Source organism: Engraulis encrasicolus, chromosome 11 (genome assembly GCF_034702125.1).
Source record: "Engraulis encrasicolus isolate BLACKSEA-1 chromosome 11, IST_EnEncr_1.0, whole genome shotgun sequence".
Lineage (NCBI taxonomy): Eukaryota > Metazoa > Chordata > Actinopteri > Clupeiformes > Engraulidae > Engraulis > Engraulis encrasicolus.
Genome location: NC_085867.1, coordinates 53276749 through 53284628, shown reverse-complemented (window position 1 = coordinate 53284628; position 7880 = coordinate 53276749). Strand labels below are relative to the sequence as shown.

Here is a 7880-nt window from a genome sequence, read left to right as displayed (position 1 = left end):
CTGTCTCGAATGACCTCCTCATCGAGTTTCTAATCGATATCCGACCTCACTTTTTCTTACCGTTAGCAAGTTAGCTAACGTGTCAAACGTACCCAGCAACCAGGTGAGTTTTTGTTTGGTTTTATAAGTTATAGTTTGAGATGTCACATTGTATGTAGGTCGTGTACAGTCTAACAGCGTTTTCTATTGTCATACAAATGTAGGCATACTGCTCCCGTAATCAAGTTTCCTGCTGGAGTCGGGCTGTTGATTCTTGTCTAGCCCATGATGACTGGTTGAAAGGACATTACACAATAGGTTACGGTATGTAACACAACGATTTTCTTTGATGAACTTGCAATGCACAGGAAACACACACCACGTGAAGTGAGATAAAATAATATTGCATCACATTCATAGCCCTTACTATAAGTAAGTTGTAACACTGCAATGTGTTGCTCTCGTTTTCACAGTCAATTCACCACAAGTCAAAATCAGATCAACAGACAGTTACATCGGCCTTCTCTTGGGAATATGCCAGATATGCCATAACAAGAAAAAATGGTAAGTCTATCACTACATAAGATCCATAACAAAATACTATTAGTTAAATCTTAAATGTGACCTGGTGGTATTATTGCGTGAATGCTTATGTTGCACACTTAATGAATAAGGTCCTCAAGTGTGTAGAGTTTCGCTGAGTTCGTTGTTTATTTACATTTTCCTCAGCATAACTGTACAGCTGACACCGCTGCCTTCTGTATCATAACAAAGCCTGTCACTTCCACGTTTCGTTCTTCTTATGTGACCGAAGTCACTGGCTACCGCACCAGAGAGAGTCTCTGCACTCATTGCTGGTCCTATGATGCCATCTATTGGCGAAAACGTGCAACAGCATAATTAAACTAAAAGACAACTTCTGACTGGACAACAAAAAGACAGGGAATGAGAATAAAGGAATAAGAAAAAGACAAAAATGGGGGGTCCACTACACTTGCATACAAACTGTTTGTGATGCTGTCACTCATTTTCTAGTCTATATCTTGGACTGAAAAAGGATTACATTATTATGTTTTCAGGTGTTTTGCCCCTGCGGTTGTGAAGAGGATGCTGTGGAGGTGGCAGCATGAACGTGTCACACAGACATTGGCTAAACTACTCGGTAGGTACAACGAAATAAAAGAAACCACCCCCTCAACCCTGTTTATGCTGCACTGTACCTATTATAACCAGTTTTTATATAGATCATTATTTGTACAGCAGGGATGGGCAACTGGAGGCTCGGGCGCCACATGCAGCCCAACTTCTCACTTTAAAAAAAAAAAGAAAAAGGACAGTTTTTAACCCCCTATAAATTAATAGTGTAAGCATTCCGGTATAAATAAACAAAAAGTGAAGTATCCTTTTGTAAATTCTCTCAAGTGCGTGGTGATGTGGTTGTGGTAATTAAAAATGTTGGCCCACCTTACAATGAAAGTTGCCCACCCCTGCTGTACAGCCTACATCACTTGTACATGTCCTTACCAAATAGGACACTAGCTAGCTAAATGTAACTAATATGGTATTGTGAAAGTTATATGCCTAAATGTAAACCATAATATTACATTGTGATGGACAGAAATCAACTAAACCAACATATTACATTGTGAATGTAGTTGCGCAGTGATACTGAGACCGACTTATTCCTGTCTTTATTTGCCAGGCTTCTACACTTGCCCTCAGAGTTCACATATGGTTAAGTGCACAAGTGGCCAGCCAGGTTCAGACTGATACTGGTAACAAGAGGAAAACATGCTGATTGGTAAGTGAGATCCCTGCTAAAAAAATCCACACAGCACAACAAGTAAGCCTAGTTTGTGGTATCAAATGTAAAATGTAAGTTTCATCAAAAAGTTGTAGAACACATCTGATTAAATTGCAGGCCATCAAAGTAGTGAATGGGCAGGGAAAACACAACCAGTAGGCTTATGAATTACTTTGACTCAGCACAGCACAGCAGATGTGATGCTACCATTCCTTGGGAATATGACACAGAGGTCTGCTATTCCATTGTAAATATTGACTGGAAATGTTCATGTTTCAACTGTTTAAAAACATTGGACTCAGGGGAAAAAATCTCTATGTGTATATAAGTGAAAGCCCACCTTTGCCATTGTGACACAGCACACAAGTATACACTGCACACAACGAAATTGCATTTTATGCCTCACCTGTGCAAGGGTGCAGCCTACATTGGCATCCCAAGGGAGCAGTATGTTGCAGTGTGGCGGGAAGGTACCATGCTTGGGGTACCTCAGTCATGGAGGATGGAGGAGACAGCACTGGTTAATTACTCCCTCCACATACCTGGTGGGCTGGGAGATGAACCAGCAACCTTTGGGTTGTTCAGCCCTGGGCTACAGGACACCCTAACCGCTTACCAATGACTGCCCCACTTATCCATGACTATATAAAAAATACCACAGAGTAGCGAGTACACTTTTAAATTAAAAGGGTCAATATAGATGATAGACTTTTCATCCACAGGCAGGACTTAGGCCACATACAGTAGATGGTGAAATCCTGCTTACAAAAACTGTTCTCAATAAATAGTTGTAAACTTTTGACATGTCAAAGTCATAGCCTAAACTGTAGGGCATGTTCTCATGTAAAGGGTGATTTTCACATCCAGCCCATGTTCACAGATTTTTTTTTTCTCCTGCAGGAATGATTCAACGATGGACATTTTGCTTAATTGTGGAAAAAATAAATGGAAAAACGTCTATGATTTCTTGTGTTTTCATTGGTGAGGCATATGGTGAAGCAGGAAGACCTCAAATAAGGCGGAATTCCACTGCAGCGGTGAGAACATTCAGACGTCTTTTTGTTTATGGAAAGAGCTGATTTTCTGGCATGCTAGGTGATTTTCTGACATGCTAGTTTCATAACTGCAACCTAAAATCAGCTGTTCCTCGAGACGTCCGGATGCTTTCCTCGCGCAGATGGGGTACGTCGAGTAGGTCGTAATTAAGTCGTAATTAAATCGGTTAAACATTGGCTCATGAGCGGATATAAGGCGGGCAACCGTCGGCTCATGGTAGGACTATAAATAATTATATCGGCATAACGTTGGCTCTCCATCGCCTGTCGCCTATTTGCCGACGTCTGCCCAACATCTTGCCGATGAGCAAACGGTCCTTTCAAAGACGTCGTGCCGATGTATTTTACATCGGGCAAAAAGCATCTTGCCAACGTTGGCAAGACGTAAGTGTGCTGTCTGGGCATGGCTGTGTACGACTTATCAGCAGGTTTATCTGGAGTCATTAGGCTGCGCAGCAAATTATATGTCTTAGCTCCCATTACACTAAGCAGTACAGCTACCTTTTTGCTGTTTGGAATGTCGTTTGCAACAAAGTACTGATCCAACCTCTCAATGTATGTTGTCCAGTCCTCCACCGCACTATCAAAACTGTCCATTCTTCCGATTATCCCTGCCATGGTTGGCGCGGTGTTTACCGTCGGGTTTGGCTGATTTTGTGACATTTTCCTCCGCGTTTCAATGTGCTAGCTTCTATCACAGTCAATAGCAGTTTAGCTCGCCAGAGAACATCACTCACGCGCTTGCCTCCCTGTGGGTAATCTTCTCGCCCTCGAAATTTCTCCACTCTCCTCACGAGTAAAAGTCAAGCTCCGCTTGGGATTCTTCACAGATCCTCGTCGCCAATTGTTGTGTATGCAGTTATTACTCCGTTGTAAGTTACACACACACATTCAACCTTATGTGCTACAATAAAGCACGGACACAAGAGTTGCCATTTAACGAGCCGTGGCTCCTTTAGTGAACTTGTGAAGACTCAATACAGACTAATGCGCATGTGCATATTACTATTAAAACAATCACTATCAATGCGCAATGAAATAAAGTAGACCCATATATTCCCATACATAACACTTCCATATGGGCCAATTAGCATGAGAAGTTGCCTTGACATAGTATTCATTAATTTATTTTAAAAGTGACAATGTTTTGATATATTATAAATGATTTACTATATACTACATTAAATAAAGATTAATTGAACCCTACTTTAAAGGTTTTGGCATACTCCTCAGAAATGCCAGAAGTTGGGGAACTTATACTCAAGTTGGAGAACTACACAAAATCCACCTCCAAATCCTCATCCTCATCCTCTCTCCTCTCTCCTCTCCTCTCTTCTCTTCTCCTCTCCTCTCCTCTCCTCTCCTCTCCTCTCTTCTCTTCTCTTCTCCTCTCCTCTCCTCTCCTCTCCTCTCCTCTCCTCTCCTATAGTCTCTTATTCTCTACTCTCTTCTCTTGTCCTCTCCCCTCCTCATCCCCCTCTCCTCTTCTCTCCTCTTCCTCATTCAGGCCTGTCTGCTGCTGTCTAGTCATTCACGTCATCGCCTCCTCCCAGACACTGTCTAGCACTCAGTCACTGTACGCTCTGTACTTCCCAGTTTTTTTCTGATTTTCTTTCTTACTCTGACTTCCTTTATACCCCCCTCTCTCTCTCTCTCTCTCTCTCTCTCTCTCTCTCTCTCTCTCTCTCTCTCTCTCTCTCTCTCTCTCTCTCTCTCTCCCTCTGTTCTATTTCATTTTCTCAGCATGGTTTGTCTGCACTACAATGCCCAGAGGGAAAACAAAGCAGGTTTTACACATCTCCTTGTCTGTCTGTCTTCCGCCTGAGGCCCATCTTTATTTCATGAAGAGCAGCAGGGATGCGGTATTTACATCGGACTGGACGCCCTTTTAACATCTCATGTCTCACAGAGGCCTCCGCAAAAGCTATAAGCAATTAGACTTGTGATTATTTTCAATCGTCTTCTCTCCTGTCCTTGCCTCTCACCATCCATCCTTCTTCCCTCTGCCAGCCCTGCCACAACCAGGCGAAGAAACTAGGCTATTGCCTAGGGCCCCCAGCTGAAAGGGGTCCCCCCTGGTCTGACTGTTTATGTACTTGTGTGCAAATACCACATAAATAAATTGACAACTTTGTGAGTGAGGCGAAACGCGAAAAGTGCAATGATACTGCTCTTAAACTCCCTTTTAAGGGGGTCCCTCCCAAAAAAACAGGCAGGCAGGCAGGCAGACAGGCAGGCAGACAGACAGGCAGGCAGGCAGGCAGGCAGGCAGGCAGGCAGGCAGGCAGGCAGGCAGGCAGGCAGGCAGGCAGGCAGGCAGGCAGGGCGCCACGAGCTTCATCTGCGTCGATGGCTGGTAATGGAGGGGAAGGGCTCCCCTGGGGGCCCAGCTCCTGACGCGAGAGCTTTTTGCCACTGCCCGACCGACAGCAACGCAACACGCGTAACAGAGTTAGAGAGCAATGCAGCACTTTAATTCAATCAGCGTTATTACACTACTGCTACGCATGCTCCACTCCACTCCACCCACACCAACACACACACGCACACACGCACGCACGCACACACGCACGCACGCACGCACACACGCACACATACACACGTTTCCTCTGCATCTTCACCATGCACCCACCCACACAGCCGGGTTTCTGTGTCATTGCTTGTTGCATCCTGACTCGAATCACCGGAAGGTCGTTGTGCACTCTGCACAGAGGAACAAATGTTTTTCTCTCTCTCTCTCTCTATTTTCTCTTCAATCACTCACACGTGTATTCATGTGCACAAATACATGTAAGGGTGTGCATAAAGACATGCATATTTAAAACACATTAAAGACACATTAAAACACAAGTAGCAGACTCGCTGAAGCATACAAAAGAGATGCACATACAGTAGATACACGCTGAAAATACAAATGCAGACACAGATACATAGTATACACATACTGTACACACAGCGGCAGAATAGATAAACAAACCTGGGAGCACCCACCCACACATCAAAATTCTCTCTCTCTCTCTCTCTCTCTCTCTCTCTCTCTCTCTCTCTCTCTCTCTCTCTCTCTCTCTCTCTCTCTCTCTCTCTCTCTCTCACACCCACCCACCCACACACACACACACACACACACACACACACACACACACACAATTTCCCCTTCCTCGCTTCATTGTGCATGAGCTAAGGTCCACTACACAGTACAGGGTGGCCAATGTCAGCGGTCATTTGTATGCTAATACGTGGAGCATGGCCCGGCCCCTGGCTGGATATTACCCTCTGATAGAAGCCAACCCCGCTGGGTTAGGACCCTGCAAGATGAAAAGGCTCGCATTACACATTACAAAAGCACACACTAGTACATATTTCAGTGTCAATTCAACATTCATTGAGTGTTAAAGCTGATTCCGATTCCAAGAGTTGAATTCACCCTGCGAAATGTACTGAGTCTCAGGCCCCTGAAGATGACATGGTTGTTGCAATACATTACAGTATTACAGAGTTCAATCAACACTTAGAGGGTGGGATCGACACTAGAGCTGCATGATATCATGAAAAACAAGGATACTCGATATCATGATGGCCTGCGGCGATGCCGATATTTAAACGATATATATGTTTAGTCATGAACGTTGGCTTTTGATAAAAAATCAAACAATTTTTGCAATACACCTATTGCAAATTTCGATGTTGTGATACCAGTCATTTTTACGATACACCTATTACAAATTGTGATATTGCCATATCGATACATTTTCGATATATTGTGTTGCCCTACCCCACACTACAGTATGAGTGTTAAATTCCACTGTAAAAGTGTTGACTTAGAGCTCCTGATGAAAAGGTCTGGGTTACATTACTGTAGCACGAATAGTCAATTTTGCATTCATTGACCACTTACTGTAGACTTAGAGTGTGGGCAGTGTTAAAATATGACTCCTTGGGTGTTGAACAAACAGTGCAAATATTTTACTGGGACTTAGGACCCCCCTGAAGATGGAAAATGGAAAAGGTCACGTTGCATTACGGCAGCGCTCGTGCAGCTACGGCCGCAGCAGGCATCACACGCCACCACCATTTCACCTCAGGTCGTTAGTCAAGGATCTTTAAGCTCGCCTGCTCTTTTATTGGACTATTTGAACTCAAGCAATCAGGACAATGGCGCTTAAAAAGGCTTGCGGAATTGCGAACACCTGGGAGGGGGGTTGGGGTCCTATATACCGTCAACCTTCAGTGCTTATTAAGATGTTGTGCATGCGTGGCGCAATGTCAGGGAGAATGTAAGATGGCGCCTCCCTCCGCTCTCTCCCTCATCCTTCTCTCGAAGGCTTTTTTTGTTGTTTAGGCGGAATTGACTGATTTCTTCATTTCGGGGCGCTCACTCCAGTCTTCTTCCATTTCCATCCCCCCACCCCCCATCCCCCACACCCCTCAGTGGCACCACTTGTCTCTCCGTCGTGAACATAATTATGCATCTCCATTTCCATCCAACCATCCAGACCCCTCCTCCCCAGCCCTCTGTGTGTGTGTGTGTGTGTGTGTGTGTGTGTGTGTGTGTGTGTGTGTGTGTGCGTGCGTGCGTGCGTGCGTGCGTGCGTGTGTGTGTGTGCGTGCGCGCGCGCGCACGCGCGTGTGTGTGTGTGCGCACGTGTGCGTGCGTGGATGCGTGGGTGGGTGTGTTTATTTCTGAAGCATCACTTTTAACGTGCTGGAAATGCACGCCATTAACATATTGAAAGCCTTTGGACCGCAAGCTGAAAAATGCATGACTGGAAAATGCATCTGTCAAGAGACTTGAAGTCGAGCCGAGAAAGACACGTAAACAACATCCAGACTGGGGGAGCTTAAGGGAGTGGCAGCAGGTAGGGCTGGAGAGGGTGGAGGAAGGCAGGGAGGCGGGGCCCCTCTCCCTCTTCAACCCTCTCTAGTGGGGGCATGGCTGGATGGACGACATGCAGAGCATTTGCCCGGTGGATGGTCCATGATGTTGGCCTGGTCCTCCCCTCAGTCTAGTGGTATCAGGCCACATTCCGCGACAGTCAGATTTA

The 7880-nt window shown here is 45.1% G+C and overlaps 1 long non-coding RNA gene across 1 annotated transcript; it reads left to right on the top strand.

The window, feature by feature from the left end:
- The first annotated feature begins 451 nt into the window (after positions 1–451).
- LOC134459099 (uncharacterized) lies at positions 452–2746 on the top strand. Its single transcript, XR_010036767.1, has 4 exons — positions 452–543; positions 1059–1141; positions 1682–1780; positions 2684–2746. It is a non-coding gene; the product is annotated as an uncharacterized LOC134459099 (long non-coding RNA).
- The last annotated feature ends 5134 nt before the right edge of the window (positions 2747–7880 follow it).